This window comes from Pinus tabuliformis, chromosome 1_2 (genome assembly GCF_031772625.1).
Source record: "Pinus tabuliformis cultivar Carrire ecotype Pingquan chromosome 1_2, CPIR1, whole genome shotgun sequence".
NCBI lineage: Eukaryota > Viridiplantae > Streptophyta > Pinopsida > Pinales > Pinaceae > Pinus > Pinus tabuliformis.
In genome coordinates this window covers 1,100,398,663-1,100,417,634 of record NC_142298.1, presented here as the reverse complement: position 1 = coordinate 1,100,417,634, position 18,972 = coordinate 1,100,398,663, and positions in this window count along the sequence as shown.

Sequence of the window (18,972 nt, the reverse complement as noted above, 5' to 3'; positions counted from 1 at the left end):
CAAATTCCCATTAGAACCCAATAACTGTTTCACAGCCGAGGTCAAATATAGGCCTTCTATTCCAAACAATGTCAAAGAGTGGCAAGTATTTGAGGATGACATGCAAATAAACAATTTTTTGACCTTGCAACAAGAGTTCACAGGATTAAATATTGATATTGATGGAGCAAGTCAATCACAAATACCTGAGTCAGCAAGTCAATCACAAATACTGTTTCAACAGTCTGCTCACCCAATGTCACCTAGAACAGCAAAACAATTACTCAGTCCAACCATTTTCAACAATGAAAACATTCAGCAAATTAACCAAATTGACTGTGAAGAGATGAGCAACGCTGAAGATGAAATCATACAACTCAAAGACAATTTCCTTCCAGCAGGCCTTACCCCACTAGAGGACATTTTTGACTCAAATGATGTCCCCAGGAAACCAAAGATGCAGCCATTAGATGCAACAATTGAAGAATGCAACATTGGTACCACTGACAAGCCTAAAATAATAAAGCTATCTGCTGCTTTGCCCCCTGATCAAAAACCCAAATACATTGATCTCTTTAAAGAGTTTCATGATGTCTTTGCTTGGGGTTATCAGGATCTAAAGTCCTATGATACCTCTGTTATCCAGCATACCATTCCCCTCAAGCCTAATCAAAAACCATTCAAACAGAAATTGAGAAGAATCAATCCTGTGCTCCTTCCTTCCATTGAAAAAGAATTACAGAAAATGTTCAAAGCTGGTATCATAGCACCAATCAGATTCTCTGAATGGATTTCAAATTTGGTCCCTACAAGAAAGAAAACTGGTGAGATTAGACTTTGTGTAGACTTAAGGAATTTGAATCAAGTATCACTCAAAGATAACTACCCTCTACCCAAAATGGATCACATTCTTCAAAGAGTAGTAGGGGCTTCGAGAATATCATTGTTGGATGGTTTCTCAGGTTTCAATCAAATCCTGGTACACCCTGATGATCAAGACAAAACTGCATTTACTACCCCATGGGGAACTTTCAAATATGTCAAAATGCCCTTTGGATTGAAAAACGCAGGGGCAACATTTCAGAGAGCAATGGACATTGCTTTTGCAAAAGAGATTCATGACTTCTTGGTCATTTACTTAGATGATCTTACACCCTTTTCAAAATCTGACCAAGAACACTTGAAACATTTGAAACAGATTTTCATAACATGCAGAAAGTATGGCATTTCCTTAAACCCCAAGAAATCATTATTTGGCTTGGAAGAAGGGAAACTTCTAGGACATATTATTTCAAAAGATGGCATAAGAATTGATCCAGATAGGATACAAGCTATCCTACAAATGCCTCATCCCAGGAATGTCAAGGAGTTGCAAGGATTCTTAGGGAAAATCAACTTTTTAAGAAGGTTTATCCCTAATTTAGCAGAATTAATCAGATTACTAAATAATATGCTAAAGAAAGATTCAAAGGTCAAATGGACTGTTGAAGCAAAACAAGCCTTTGAAAGTATAAAATTAGCCTTGACTCAAACCCCAGTGTTAACCAATCCTCAGTTTGACAGAGACTTTATCATTTTCTCCTTTGCCTCCCAACATACTATTGCTGCTGTATTATTACAGAAAGATGACCAAGGGAATGAGAAGCCTATTGCCTTCTTCAGCAGAGCTCTTAGAGATGCCCCCCTAAAGTATCAAATAATGGAAAAACAAGCCTATGCTTTGATCAAAGCTATTAAAGACTTTAGGATTTACATCCTTTACTCCCATGTTGTGGCTTATGTACCAAGTCCTATTGTCAAAGACATTCTCACACAAGAAAACTTAGAGGGCAGAAGAGGAAAATGGATTGCCAATATACTAGAATTTGACATTGAAATAAAGCCTACAAAGCTGATAAAAGGACAAGGTTTGGCCAAATTAATGACAGAAGCAAATTTCCAAGCCTTAGATATCAACCAACTGGACAGTGAAACAGAGCTGGCGACTCCAAAGATCAATGTAGCCTTTGAACAATCTCCTTGGTACTCTGATATCTGTTATGTGTTACAAAACCTGTGTGCTCCCCCAGGACTGTCCAGAACTAAGTGTAGGTTCCTAAAAATGAAAACATCTAGATTTTGTGTGATGGATGGAAATTTACTTTGGAAAAACCATGAAGGTATTTTGCTGCACTGTCTAATAGAGAATGAAACTAACAATATCATGCAAGATTTCCATGCTGGAGACTGTGGTGGACATTTGTACTGGAAGTCCACTGTAGACAAAATATTGAGGGCTGGTTATTACTGGCCTACTATGTTCTCTGATGTTAAGAAATTCACAGCCTCATGCCACAAATGCCAACTGTTTGAAGGCAAAAGACAGTTGCTGCCACTTCCTTTGAGGCCCATTGCAACAGAGAGACCTTTCCAACAATGGGGTTTGGATTTCATTGGGGAAATTCATCCCTCATCTTCAGGCCAACACAGATGGATTTTAACAGCGACAGACTACTTCACCAAGTGGATTGAAGCTGCCCCATGCAGACAAGCAAATGATTCAGCAATCATTCAGTTTTTGGAAAACAATATACTGGCTAGATTTGGCTGCCCGGACAAAATAATAACAGACAATGCTGCTGCCTTCAGATCCAAGAAAATGGTGAACTTCTGCCATAAATTTCACATTACTTTGGGCCATTCTACAGCTTACTATCCTCAAGGAAATGGCCTTGCTGAATCATCAAACAAAAGTTTGATAAATATCATAAAGAAAGTACTGGAAGAGAACAAAAAGAACTGGCATAAGAAACTAGTAAATGCTTTATGGGCAGACAGACTAACAACTAAAAGATCAATTGGGACCAGCCCATATGAGTTAGTCTATGGATTAGAGGCCAGATTTCCTTCATCACTAGGAGTGCCGGTTATGAAACTTCTGCAAGAAAGCCAAGCAGAGCCAAATGACATGCAAAGAAGGATTAATCAGATAATCTGTTTACAGCAAACTAGAGAACAAGTTTTCAGCAGAGTGCAGATACTACAAGAGAAACTGAAAAAGGCCTTTGATAGAAGAACCAAAGCAGAAGATTTCAATGTAGGGGACAAAGTTTTAAAGTGGGATGCAAGAAGAGAAGAGAAAGGGAAACATGGAAAGTTTGACTCTTTATGGAAAGGACCATTTGCTGTCCAAGCAGTACAAGGTAACAACACTTACTTCCTTAAAAGTCTGACTGAAACTGACTTGGATGAAGGTCCTGTCAATGGCAGGATGCTGAAGCACTACTTTGACTGTTCACTATGAGTGGAATCCAAGGATTCATTGTATATATGCAGATGTACATATTGTTTTCTGTCTTAGATTGTAAAAAGCAGTTTTCCCAAGTGATTCACCAAGCAGTAAAAGGCAAATAGAATCAGAGGTTCTCCAAGGAAAAAGCACACAAGTTTGACACATTTATGCAGCAGATTTCAAAGATTGAGATGGGCAGTCAAAGAACAAGGCAATCTGACCTGCTGTTCTTGGTCTTTCAGAAGAAAAACCATCCCCATGTGGAGCCACTGTTGGATACCTATACTAATAGGTTTCATATTTCATGATTGGCCAAAGAAAGTCCAAATATGCTCTGCTTTGGTATTACAAAGATCCCATATTTCCTAGAGAACAAGAGGTGGGTAAAGTGTTTCAAGTATTGAGGACCTTATTTCAATTTTGTGGATGATTCAACAGTCTAATCTGGATCATGCCATGTTTCAATTTTGAGTTATAGAATAGAGAAAGAAGTCTGTCCAAACTGCTTAATCTTGGCAGACAAGTAGTTTAGGTAGAGGAGTAAAGGTTCCCAACAGCTTAATCTGGGACCTTGGAAGAAATAAGGGTAGAAGTAGATAGTAAAGAATAAAGAAAAAGCCAAAGAAAAGAAAAGGCAAGTAAGGGTTTGCAAGTCCAAATGCACCCTCTATGGAGAAACAAAAAATGCTAGGAAAATAGCTGGGTAGGCAGTTGTGGTTGCAGAAAGGGTATTTTCACCATTACACATATGTCAAGAGGTGTTTTTCCAAGGCAAAATCTATCAATGAACAAAGTGGTTAATCCCATCATATTACAGCAAGCAGCATGACTAACCTCCCTCTTCCCCTCTATTCCATTACTAACACTCCCTTTCTTTTAGCTGAGATTTATGAAGAGAGGTCATGGTTTTATGGTGGTTCTAGTTCATTCAGAATCCACATTTCTGGTCTAAGATCTTTTCATTTTGATCTACTCTCAAAACCAAGTCAATTTCAGATAAACTCAGTAAAATCCCCTTCATTTGCTCCCTTCATTCATATTAACCTCTAATTCTACTATATAGCTCCCCTATTTTACCCCTTCCCCTAATAATACTAACACTATGGTGTATAAAGCCCCAAATCTTATAAATACTCCTTCCCCTTGGCATTATAGCCCTATATTCTTCAAAAGGGACCAAAATGACATCTGGTCACTTTGGTGAACCTGTTCCATCCCATTCCCCCTTGCTGCAAGTCAAATTGCTCCTTAAAACCACCATTTGCATTGGAAAACCCTTATAAAACCCTCTTCCGCCTTTAAATCCTTTGCAAAAGTTACCAAAGCCAAAAAACCCGCCTCTGGCGCATTTCCAAAGGTTAGCGCATTGTTTGTTTTAAATAATAAACAGTGAAAAACCAATGAAAAACCAGCGAAAAACCCTCTACCCAAAGTTTTCCGCCCGCATACAACCCGAGCATCTTCCTGCTCCGCCCACCGTCGGATCAAGCCCCGAAGATCCGACGACCCACAGCAATATCGGAGCGGCCCCCACTGCCGTCCTTTACCGCCCGAGAAGGTGACGTTGCGTCACGTCAGTACCTCTCCACGCGTCAAACGCTAAGGTATCTCGGAGCCGGGCCTGACAACTTCGGCGCCGTACCCAAACCACCCCGAGAAACCGTAGCGTTTAACCTTAACCGTAACCGCTACGGTCCTAACCGCCACCTGTTTTCCGCCAACGCATCGCCACGTCACGCCCGCCTGTACTCGCCCCGCTATTCGTCCACCTGGCCGCTGACATGGCCGCCACCTCATCGCCCCTTGGACCAATAGTCTACCGCCACGTCACCTGATGACGTCAGCTGACGTCACCTCACCTTGACCCACCAATGACGTCATGTTGACGTCATCACTAAAAAGCGCCAAAATGGTAAAAAAGGTCCATATTTACCCAAAAAACCGTGTTTTTTCCTCTTTTCACTCCTGTCGCTATTGTTCTTTCTGCATGACCGTTTACGTTCGAATTTCCGCCAACCTGCTGAGTTAACCCGGGCGACCTCCTCAGAATCAACCGTGCACACCTGCGCAACCTCTGTTCGTCAATTAACAGGTATTTACCATTGTTCTGCCCTCCATACGACTGTTATTGAAATTTAAGTTGCTCAGAAGGCTTAAGACACCTTGAAACTACATTTACACCGCCCATTTCCCTCTGCACGTCCACCATTGTAACTGTGAAATCCAAAAAGCACCGGCCGAGCCTTAATACTTGTAATTTCGCTCAAAACCACTGTCCCTCTGCATTTCCCGGCAGATTTCTTGATAAATACAATTCACCCGCTGGAAGGGGACAGTTAGACCTTAGAGAAGCTCTGCTCCTAAAAACAAACAGTATTTCAATTGCTGTTGAGTAAATTCCCCTCTGGTATCCAAAATACAAACTGTCTTTACAGAGAATCACCTCTATTCTGTGTTGCTTCCATTTTGACTATTCACCTATAATTGTTGCACTTTGAAGAACTATGGAGACTCCTATTGCTCTAAATATCAAGCCCCTCAATGCTCCTCACCAGGAATTAGCATGGAAAGCCCTGGGAGACATGGATTACCAAATGATGGACTGGTTCCCTATGGGAACCAAATACAATATCCAGATGATGAATGAGTTAAAAGCCCAGCACCTGAGTGGGGCAGACATCTTGGGAATTTGGGACTCAAATTTGCCCATCTACAACCTTCCCCAAGTAAATCCTATGCCAAAACTGATCTACAGCTGCCAGGAATGCTATGACCCAAACCAAAGAGCTGTCATCAGCCCCACAGGCTCAATCCTGTTCCAGATTACCCCAGAGAGTATAAATGGAATGCTGCACTTCCAAACTGCCAAGCAATTGACCCCCCTCTTTATGCAGAATTTGATAAACAAAGGGACCAAGCTGTCAAATGACCAAATCATTAAAATCAATCAGTTGTTTGTAAGACCAGGCTCTGAATCAGTCAGAACCCCTCCTATTGGGTATCACTATTTGAATGAATTGGGCAGGATGTTAGTGGATTTAATCAGTTATGTCCTAGGATTCAGGGGGATAGAGGATGTGGATGATAGCCTAATGGCAATGCTATCTATATTCTCTCCTGGTAAACCCCCAGCTGTACATTATGACTATGCAACCTACATTGCAGAGAAAATCCATGAGCAGTTTATGAACTTGAAGAGAGAAAGACTATTCAGGTATACTTCATATATATACCACCTATTCTTGTTCTATCAGCCAGCCACCTTCTCTGTTCCTTTGAAGCCACTCAATGCCCAGGGAATTCCAAGGTCAGTTGTGTTCTGGACTTCTGTTTTTCATCATACCTCTGTATCACCTTACACATACACTGAGTTCATTGACTTATTCATCTATCCAGTCATGACAGTATTGCATGGTACTCCTCCTCCTAGACTAACTGATGACATGAGGAGAATTCTCCATTTGAATAAGTCCTACAGCATTGGTAATTGGTACTTCTACCAAAACCACACAGTCATCAGGATATATGGCTGTGAGTTGAACCCATTTAGGTTGCCAAGGTATGTCCTCATGAGGCTTTTTGCCTTGGAATATTTCAGACAGTTTGGGAACTCAGACTATCTTCATTTTCAGAGCAACAACAAGAAGTCACAGTTGAAGGTAAGGAACCAGCTGGGTCCTTTCCTATATAACAGAAAAGAAGAGGGATGGAAAGAGGCAAACACTATCCTGGAAGGCCTCAGACTGCAAACCAGCTTTGAATGGATACCCTATGACCCCAATCATGCTATCTCCCTCAGGAGGATTAGATACAAATTGGGTAGCTATGCACACAAGAGACAACCCGAGATTGAACAGTATGCCAATGCATCAAATTGGGAAGAGGGTACCCTAGAGGAGGAAATTACTAATGAAGAGTTACTTGAGAGAGAGGCTAGAAATATGCAAAAGGAAGCTGACTTGGAAACTTGTGGACAGGTGCCCCTCTCCTACAAAAAGCAACTTGGAGCAGCTGCTACATCATCAACAGCACAGCAGCAAACTGCCGAGAAAGCACCACAGACAGCAAGCAAGGATAAAGGGAAGCAGGTGGAACAACCACCTCCATTGACAGAAGAACAAGTGGACACATTGCTACAGCAGCAAGAAGAGATGGAGCAGCAGGAACTTGGGCAGCAACAAGAAGAGGAACAGTTTAGTGAACAGCAGCCCTTACAGCAAGAAAAAGTGACTGATCCTCCAAGCTCCACTGAGCAACAGGCTCAGACAGTAGTGCCTCCTAGGGCAGAAACTACTGTTGATACCTCGGTCCTCCAAACCCCACAAAAGGAGGACTTAACCAGGAAAAGGGATAGAGAGACTCCCCTGACTTCATCCATCAATCGGGGAGAGAAAAGACAAAGACTAAATGATTCTCAAGAGGATGACATAGCAGTGAGGCAAGCAATGGGCATGGGCCCACCCAGTGGAGAAGTTTCAGCCAGTTCATCTCAGCATGAACATGATAGAACTATAGGAGGAGAGGTCAGCTCCTCCAGCCAGCACAGAGAAGGACAGTCCAGCATCAAACAGCAATTTATTGACATTAAGAGGAGGAGTGATCCTATTAAAGTACAGCTGTATAATCATTTGCTGAACCTGGCTCCTACCAATCAACAAAGACTCATGTCTGCCTTTGATGTAAGTGAAGGCAAGATGATCATGAGTCACTTCATGCCCACAACGCTGCATCCTCAAACTACCTCGGATTACCTAAGAACCAACATGGAGGTGCTGGCCAAAGACATACACCCTATGGATAAGATTGAATTACATAAACAAACTGGTGAAATGGTGTATGCCTCCTTGGCAGATGAGACATTGGAGAACTACAAATTGAAGAGCAGCCTTGATAACACAGCATCTCAGCTGGAATTGGAGAGAGCATCATCACAAGCCAAGGACAACAGGATCAAGTCCTTGGAAGAGGTAATTATAGAAATAGGGCATGATCCTAAAGATGTTAAGGGTATCCAAGAACTCTTGAAGCTAAGGGATGCAGACATGGCGGCCTTAAGAAAGAAAATCAAGCTCCCAGCTACCATCCATCCGCAAACAGACGAGGTTGCCCAGCAAAGGCAGGAAAAGGATGCTACAGACCTACTGATATCCCTGTACAAGGAGCTGGTTCGAACTCAAGACCAGCTAGGACAATCAGAAGCTGCAAAGGCAGCACTACAAACAGCAATGAAGCAAAGAGAAGAGGGCCAACCCTCCTAGCCTCCTCCTGTGATAATTAATCTTGAGGAAGTCCCTCCAACAACTACTCCTCCTCCTCAGCAAACGGGAACTACAGCACCATATACAGCAACAACTACACCAACACCAGGACAGACTCCCAGTCTGGATATGCAGAAGCTGCAAGCTGAGATCCAAGTTCTTGAATCTCAAATGAAAGAGCTTGATGAAGTCAAGAAATCTTTGGCCAAGGTGAATGAAAAATTTGACAAAAGCAAGCAGAATGAAGCAGCAAAGGAGAGAGAGATAAAAGCTCTAAAAAAGAGAATAGCTGAACTAGAAAAAGAGCTTGCATTAGAAAAAGTAACAGCAGAATTGAAAGCAGTCCTCTGGGGTAACATTGGGCGGTCCATCACCAATCAATGGCAGTATATTGAGACTATGGATGAGCAAATAGTACTCATCACCAAGGCAAACAAGGAAATACACAGAGCCAGAGCAAGCCTTGGCCACATGCCAGATGCTGCCAGCAGAATGATCAATGTTTTAAATAACAAAACTAGCTCTCAACTAGCTACCATGGGAATTACTAACAGGACTGAAACAATCTCAGTAGTTAAAAGAGTCCTGACACTAAGAAGTCTAGTTGGTACGCTGGAGAGGAGGACACAGGATATGCAGACCGAGATCAACAAGTTCCTGGACAGATTTGTGGCATTGCAGAACAGAGGCCTCCCCAGCATTTTAAGCAGTGTAGGAAGACTGCTCACCCTAGAAAATTACAACAAAAGGATTGATGCCCATGCAGTAGCACAGATTGCAAAACAGCCCAGTACCTCAACAGACACAGGGCCAGCATCAGGGCAGAATCTGTATGATAGGGTGGATAATCTATTTTTTATTATGAATGAAATTGATCATCTGTTTGATACACCACCAAATTTCTTTAAGTATACTGAAGCAGATGAGACTATGGGGGCAATCATAAATCATCAATTGCCCACACAGGAAGTATGGAGGAATTTGACACAGATAATTTTATCAGGCCAGAACCTGTAGCGTTAGTTTTCTCCAGTACATGAGCAGTCATACGCAGGCACAATTTTGATGAATAAAATCTACAAGGAAGAGGCAGATGCTGAGCCAACTCAGCAGAGCTATTCTCTCACCACAGCAGCAGTCACAATCACAGGTGACAAACCCAAAATACAGCGTACAAGCCATAAAGTCGGGTTCCCCAGCATTTAATCAAAGTATCTCAATCGACTCAGCAGATCCCAAAGGCCAAAATATCTTCTGACAGAACATTAAGGCGCCTTTATTTTATATTCAATGCTGTAATAAATTTCTGATCATAATATCTCGAAAGTTGGTGAGAATATTAAGTCTGAGATAACTCAGAACTCAGATATTTTTGTAAAAATCGCAAGTATATATTCACCCCTGGCAGAAGCTCAGGGGGTTGTTGTTATTTTCCTTTTGGAAGTCTCACTTGCTGTAAAATTCTCAGAGAATTAATGCAAAGGGAGAATGGAATTTCCGAAGCTTGGTGTATTTGATGCGTTGTGATGAATGGTGAATGTTGCAGGATTCCAGAGTGTTTCATAAAACAATAAGTTTTCTTAAATCTCTGTGTTACATGTTTTCGAGTCTTTTGTTCTCTTTTATTGTCTAAATGTTTTAAACTTCATAGCAAAGTAGAAGAATAGTTCAGGATTTAATCACTGATTACCCTGAACTCAATCTGAGCTATTATCCATGTTTTCCTTCAGATACAGTGAATGAAGTGTAATTCTTAATTGCTGCACTTTAAAACTATATCTTTTACAGTGATAGACATCCCCAGGGATTCAAGTTTTGCTCCTGAGGCATCTATTTGTTTCTCATACCTAGTTTGGTGGAAATACTTGAATACTTTAGTGAAAATTCTTAATTGCTTTCACTGGTTTTTTCACCTGTTCGTGTTATAAAACAAAAATTTCGTTGTATGAAGCATCCAAATGGCCCTGTAAGTTTCACCAGTTCACCTCAAGGTTTCTAGACACCTATACAGCCACAGACTCCATTGCCCAATGATATTTGACTCTTTGAAAATTACATCATAAGACCTAAAAGAAACTCTTCAACCAAAACATAAACAAAACCTGTGCATAATAGCTAGCCTAAAACCCTATCATAAACAGTTACAAATCATAAAGAGAGAGCCCTCTCTGATCACAGTTTGGCTAGAAACAGTGATCCAAAGATTGGTTAGTGGTTACCCCGGCCGTATTCCCTTGGGAGTCATAGGGAACAACCTGGGTGTTAACAAATTGCACAATAGTTCGTATAATATCAGACACAATGCAAGCCAATCATTACATGCAGCTTTGACTATAATATAATGTCTTATTAGTCCCTGCCTGGGACTATTAGCGATCGATTGAGCGTTGACGGCGTATTAATCTTCTGTTTGACAAAAAATATTGATGTGCATCACAACTTTAACCAAAGTTTTCATATTAGAAAATAATATAAAATTTATTATGTAATTTCTGATTGGACAACAAAGTTGAGGGTCTTATTGCGGGCTTCGCAGCTTTCAAGACATTCATGTTCGGGTAAAAGTAAGATATCCAAAGTTTTCAGATATGGAAAGTTTTTGTTATCCAAAGTTTGGTCATATTGCCGACCTGAACATTTTATCGAAAGCACAACTTAGTTTGTCCTAAGTTTTTGGTACCTGTTCTCCGTGTCCTGCATGCAGTGTCCTGCATCCTGCAAGTGCCAGATGTTTGCATATGTTTGAAGTATGCAGAGGCGTCCACGTTGGTCTAGAAATGCTTTCTCCGGAGTAAGTTCGAGGAGCAGAGGAGCAGAGCAGAGAGTGTCGACCAGCTAGTTTGAGGAGCAGAGGAGCAGAGAGTGTCGAGCAGCAGGATCTGTGAAGGGGGGAGCTTCAGCTTTACAACTTGTAAGTTCCATTTTACAATGACTTAATTTTACTTTCCACGATTACAACAGTTCCACGATTACAGAAGTTGTTTTTGTTCATGCCATTTCTTTGGTTTGGCTTCGGCCAGTTTTTGTGCAGCTAGTAGACGCTTTTTCCATGAGCATGAAGGGAAGAATAGCCCTTCTAGGACTGGTGGGAGCTCTTACCTTCCTTATCTGTCGCTACTGACTTCGTTGCCCCCGGAAAGGGCCCTTGCCTTGAAGCCCCAACTGTATGCGTCAAACTATAAGTGGCTTTTTTAGCGCTGCCTGTCGAGCTTCTTTTGAAGGGTCCTGTACTCTAATCTTCGGGTTAGTAGCAGCGCCAGTCGCGGTTGACCCATCATCGCAGGCCGAAGTATACCTTATACTAGTTCCTGAGCCCCCTGTTGCCAAAGCGAGCAGTCCCGTGCCATCTATATGCGAGCAGTCCTGTGACTTTCTTTAGGCGAAGGAGTAGATTTCTTTAGGCGAAGGGTAGATTTCTTTAGCGCGGTGCCAAATTGACACCCTTTTAGATGTACCTGTGAGGAATTAAAATGGGGGTTATAATTAGTATCTCTGTTGCACAGAGGCAAATTCAAGAACGAATTGTGTGGTATTCTAGGGTTTCAAATGAACCTGTAGAGGATATATAGGAGAGCCACCGCTGTCCTACAGTTAAACATCGCAAGAAAGATAAATTTTAGTCGACCAAGGCTTGAGAAATATAAAAATAATGATGTGTATATATTTTGACACTCTGCAAAAGAGAATATTACCTTAGAAGTCTTACCACGTAGTCTTTTTGGTATGACCGAGATGAATTCCAGCTTTGGAATCTCTTTCAATAAATCACCTGTGACAAAGTTGAAGCCGTATCTCTTATAACATAATAGAATTTGACAAATTATTCGAGTAATTTCACTGCTAAATATTGCATACATTCCTCCAGGGAGAGACTGTAAAAAAACTAGCGTTTGATTTAGGAATGCAGAGCTCTTGAATGAACCCTGTCGTTATTTACTAAGGTACAATCTTGATCGTTGAAATTGACAACTCATGTAAATGCCATGAGGTGGTAAGGAATCCAACCAAGTGTCAAACTTCATGTGACCAGCATTGTGTTGGCAGGAAACTGAGAGGTAGATGTGTTCAATGTAACATAAACCTTATCTTGCCATCGACGGAGAACATGAAAACCCTTGGTCGAGACCATCCATAGTAAAGATTTTACTTGTTGGAATACAATTTTTAGGTTTTTCGTGGTTTACATTCTTTTAGTCTGTTTCCAGCAAATTAATGGAGTTGACCTAAATTGTAGATTAATGAAACTTAACTACATTGTAAAAGCAAAGCAATGTCGGGACTGACTGTCATGCAGCTTTCCCTTCAAAGAAATTGCCCAAAATTATTTTTTTGATAAAAGCTAAAACGATTATTAATGCAAAGAAATATATATTCAAGAAATCTATTTGGGCTGTGTCTTGCATCCGTATTTTAATTTTAATGCTTATTTTTCTCTCTTAAATTAATTGGCCAAGTTTTTTACAAAGAGCTTTTAATAAAATCAGTTTAGTTGACTTGAAACTGGAAAAAAAATTAAACTTAACAGGACTGGAATGTATGAATCTATCGAACAAAGATTAAAAGTAGTAAACATTGTTAAATGAACACACATAATCCACAATCTGCAGTATAACAACAAGAAGATCCATAAGCAAGAAGATGCCATACGCAGTGAAAAGTGGATGATACACAAGGCAGATATGATAGTATAGGAGAAAGAAATAAGAATTCATCAATGAGTAATCGCATGCCGAGTAGCCTCCCCTTGTCTGTAATAGACCTCGAGTTAGGTTAGCCCTCCCCCAACTGCCCCGTAAATGCAATTTCCCAGTCATCTGGCGCATTCCCGAGTTCAGGGTTAAGCCTTGTAATATCCAGTGGTGAACCCGGAACTCCTGCTTTCGCGTTGGTTAGCTAGGAGGTAGACACGTTGGACATTCAAAAGAGACAGAGGTAAAGACGTTGGGTATGCATGAAGGACGAGAGGCAGGCAGCTGGTAAAGTTGTGGGCCCCACGGTAGTTTACGTGTTTGAAATATGTTTTTGTATTATACATTTCTTTTTGCATGTGTGACAAGTGTCTATTTAAAAGCTTTGTCTTTAACTTGTTTAAAAGCTCTGTCTTTACCTTGTTACGGTTTACCTTGTTACGATACAGTTTGTCTTTGCTTTTATACATTACGGTTTCAGACCAGTGAATTGCTACAGCAGTTGAGGTCCAGTTCAATTTGACAGCGTTTGCACTTCAATTGGCGATCTGTTGCAAACCGCAGTATTCTGGTATGCGTTATTCTTTCACAATATTCACATATAAAGAGGCAGGGTATTTAATATTTCTAGGAAAGTTGGGAATTGGACAGATCCACTTCTAACTGGTTTATCAACTAAGCATATCCTTTATTTATCTTTGGAACTGTTATTTTAGGCTTCATTTATTTGAAGCATCTGCTAAAGAAAATGCTTGAACAGTGTCGAAGGTTCCAAGTCACTCCATGAAGTCTACATTTAAGTTATTGTATTTAGAAATAATACAAAACTGAACTTACGCTGAAAGAAACTTGTTTTCTATTTTCATTAGTCTTTTTTTTGGAGGAACTGATGGGGAATGATAGCATACTAGTTCTAGGTTATGCCATTATTGATGGTTCTCAAGTTGTTTTTTCTAATGTTGTAGTCCTAATGCATCCTTACCTTCGAGAAACAGTTAAGAAAGGTGAAACAACAATTGGCTTGTTCTGAAACTGCTGCTTCTAGGCTTCTTTTCTACCTGTCTTGCTTATTCTCATTTTATGTTTTTTGGGAGGAACTGATGGGGAATGATAGCATACTAGTTCTAGGTTATGCCATTATTGATGGTTCTCAAGTTGTTTTTTCTAATTGCTTCCATAGATAGGGGCAACCCCCGTGCTTTCAAGGAATTGACCTAAAGTGAAAGGCAAATCATATTAAGGTGAGCATGGTGCATTTTTCAAATGCGTTTACGCTGCGTCACCATGGTCAGGAAATTCGGAAGGGTGCTAATTTGAGCAGCAACAAACACAAAATGGTTCAACGAGTAAGTGTCTAGGTGAAAGGCCTTCATAAAATCAACACAGAAGCAGTACAGCTTCAAGTGATTCTGTCTAGCCTCCTAAATGCTAGCTCAAACAGTGAATATGTGATGCATTGTCTGGTGCTCAATTAGCCTGTCTAATCTTTCCTTTCTTAAGTAGACTTGATTGACTACACTCTTTTGATCTTTCCTCGTCTCGTTTCTAGCCTTCCATCATTGGTCTATCTAAACATATATTGAGGTGTGCGTTTGATCCACTTCTAACTGGTTTATCAACTAAGCATATCCTTTATTTATCTTTGGAACTGTTATTTTAGTTTGAAATCATTAGTATTCTGAATATCTCTATAAGATCTCAACATTCTTTATAAGAATCGATTCCCAATGAAACTGAACTAGCAATGAATCTTGGTGAACACAATGAATATTTGAAAAGAAATGAATTCGAGCTCGTTCCCACCAAAAAAAGGTGCAGGGAATGTTTCTAGAGAAGATATACACAAGCATCATCGTCCCAATGTAATTCTTGAGAATGTACTGGATGTATCCCAAGGCAATTTTGGCACCTCTCAAATGACATTGATGAGCTAAGTTCGAGTTTCTGAACCATGTGGACAACACATTGATTCATCCTACCAAATGAAATCAGTTTGTTGTGATACTGTTTATCAGTCAGCAAGAAGGATGGGTAATGTACACTCGTCAACATCGAAGAATACACTTACTCAACATAGTAGCTCTGACTTCTGTTAGGTTGTTATTGCATGCTAAATTCATTGCCCTATCAAAAGCAACCAAGGTATTTGTTCTAACTTTCTAAGTGCATTTTGGTGCTCTTGGATTGCTTTTCCTTTCTCCAAACCTGCATTTTCTGCATATTTTTATCATAAATTAGATCTGGTCTTGATATTATGTAAGGCCATTGTTAGGAAAAAATAAATGATACATAGAGGAACCTGAGGTTTTCTCAAGAGAGAGGTGACACTAGCCTCATACATCTAATGATTTATGTGAGATATTATATAAGGATAATGCCATATCTTTTTTGGAAGAAACACAAAAAGCCCTCTTCTCTTTCATGAAAATGGATATTACCTTTTACATATTTATAAAAAAAGGATTGTGATGATAAAGTAGTTTCAGTGAACACTGAGTTTGTTTTTTCCCAATTTTCCCTAGTTTCAGATACATACACTGAAATGCTACATTGCAAAAATGAACTTCTGTGGGCTTAACTGAAAGATTCCACCAAACTATTTAGCACTTTCAACCTAGCCTCCTCTCTCTTTGCTACTTTGCTATACATGTTGGGTTGGATTATAGGGAATTGGAACCTTGGTGAACAGTTGTAATGATACATTCATCTCACTATGAAATCGAAATGCATAGATGTCCCAAGTATCAATAGCTAGTTTAGTAGCTAAATATGTCAAATTATTAATAGTTGTTTTAATAGCTAGCTAACTACATCAAGTATTAATATCTGCTTTAATAGCTAAAGCTAAATAATCCATACCTAGGACAGATTAATTAAGTATTAATAATTTATTTTTCTGTATAGATCTATTAAGTATTAATAATTTATTTAATTTGTTGTACTATGGCACTTTCCTCTATTAAATTAAGTATTGCAAACTACTCAGAAGAAATATGTTAGCATACCAGGTAAACTTTATAAATAGCACCAAACTATATGAACTTTAAAATGAATTTATGTTGTTTGAAGATGGAATTATGGCATAGTGCTATACAAAATCTACTGATAACTAGCTATGATGAGAGAGCTTTGCTAATCAATGGACAATGTGCATTATTAATTTCTGGCTCCGTACATTGCCCTCGAGGCACCGTAGAAGTTTGTATTTCATTTGGTATTATTTTACCTATGTTTCTGTTTATTGTTAACTGTAAAATTTGCTTAAATTTTTTGCATGTTATTAAACAGATGTGATCCAATCTTATTACTAGGTCTAAAGATGGGGCAATAGATGTTATTCAGACATATGTCTCTTGCAATGGGCATGAGCCAGAGCAACATCAGGTAATAACCATTTAAAATATTTTAACAATCTTGAAATATATGTTTTACTTCGAACTGAAATTTTTGTAACGAATTACACATTGAATTTGCAACGCCATCCAAGCAGCAAGATCTTTTAGGGAAGGTAGCAAGTTTGTTCGGCGAAGGCAGATTGAAGCTTTGTTGTTCGGTTTAGTTTAGTGAAACAGAATGGGTCTTCGTCAGAGGTCAGTTGCTTTTCCTTTCTCAAAACTTGCACTTTTTGCATATTTTTATCATAAATAGATCTGGTATCTGTGGACAACAGCAAGGTTGTCCTTATTTCAACATATTCTTAAATGGTAACTCAAGAATATCTCTTGCTCTTGGTTTAAACAATCAATTATCAGATGTCATTCCTGTGCATCAAAAGGTAACTCATTTTTTCATCAATTGGGTGATATCTAAGTGTTGCTTGGCATATCCTGATGTAAATTAACTTTATTTCAAACCTAGCACTGACTAATTAGCTCCTAACCCTCACTATATTGTGGTGGTTTATGCCCCAGTTTCTTGTTAAATGCTCTTAAGGCATCTTATCACTTATTGGTGCATTTCTCAAGTGCGCTTACGCTGCGTCACCATGGTCAGGAAATTCGTAACCATACCTTAATGTTCGCCCTCTCAGAAACGAATAGTACAATTTTCAATTTTCAAAAAATGGGTGCTATATCCTTTCGTGCATGATTTCCAAAAATGGTCACCACTTCTTTTCAATAAGCAACCCTACACTTATATTGCAGTACATGGATATTGTAAACTTTCATATTAATTAGATAAGACCATGTAAATAAGTTAATGGAAATAAAAGATACATCTAGTGTGAATACAATCTGTGACCGCAAAAGCAAAAGGAAAAGGAAAAAGTGCACCCTTCATAAGCTCTGTTTCAGCTAATCAGTAGGTCTAACTAAAACAAAATCCATAGGTTTCCAATAGAACCCTATGCCTATGCAATGAGAAATTGGAGCCTGTCACACTCGACTGCCAAAACCTCACTTGCAATCTAACCCCAAGATTTTATTTAAGATTTGCCTCCGATGTCAGATAGACCACTTAATTGCACCGATTGCTCACTTAATTGCACCAATTGCATATCAAATTCCGCACATCACCGTCAGACAGTATATGTATTTATTCCTACCCTTGTCAAAAATTTATCTCTCATTGAAGTGTTGCAATCTTGCAAGGGTTTCCCTGTTTAGTTGCATGCCATACCAGAAATCAAATTGAAAAGACTAGACGCAAAAAAACTGGAAGTACAGGACTTCTCGATCGCATCTCTGTTAGCACATAAGATACCAGAGCAATTTCAGGTAATAAGCATTTAAAATATTTTAACAATCTTCAAAAATTTGACCTGATAAGGTTTTTGAAGACAGTACAAGAAACAGAGAGTGGAACTATGGAACTATGGGTATGTATCTTTATAATTTTTGTCAAAAATATTTGTGGAGTTTCACAGCCTGTAACCTAAACATTATGCATCTTGCAACATTGAAATGGTAAGTTTTTTGTTTTATGGCGATCATTAAACACCGGTTTGCTCCAATAAATGCTCTTCATATTGGATTATATCCTCTCCAATCTGATCTTGAAGTATTTCAGCTCCATTTCAAATCAGTTTGTATATGTATTTATTACCACACCTGTCAGAAAAACGCTCATTCCACGAGGTTGAAGAAGCCTATACAAACATCCATTACCCACTGTCTTTCAATATTTTCAAATGATTACCTCTTGCCTGCAATAAAATATTCCCAAAAACTCAGTTCCATTCACATTTAAAACCAACTTGCAAACACGTTGAACTCTTTTATAAATTGGCAAAAGCAATGCCTAATTTCTCGCCTGCAAAACATAACTTCCTTCTCCACGTACATATTGACATACATCTCTCTGCTTCACATAACATGGAATCCATTAGCATAAACCAACTTACTCAACTGGCAGCATTGTTTCTCTTAACAATTTTTTTCATGACTCTTCTAATTATGGACATCCTAAAAGTAGAAGCACAAAGAAAAATGAAACCAAGAAACAACCACTAACAATAACATCTCCAGCGAGGAGCATAGGAATCTATGAGAAGTACTCAACTATGAGACTATCCAGAGGAGCATACAAATCTATAACAAGTACATTATGGAGTATATTTGAGTTACAGCTCACATTTTTGAGGACACATTGTCAAAATTATGAATCTCGGGCCTATTTCTACATTATTTTATAGCTTGTCTCTGTTCTGATTTTGAGCCCAATCCAAGTATCTATCGCATTCTAGATTCGTGGAAATATTAATATTTCTGTGGGATGAGGCATAACTAATACATATTATGCACCATGCAGGCAACAATATCTTTCAAGGAACGTA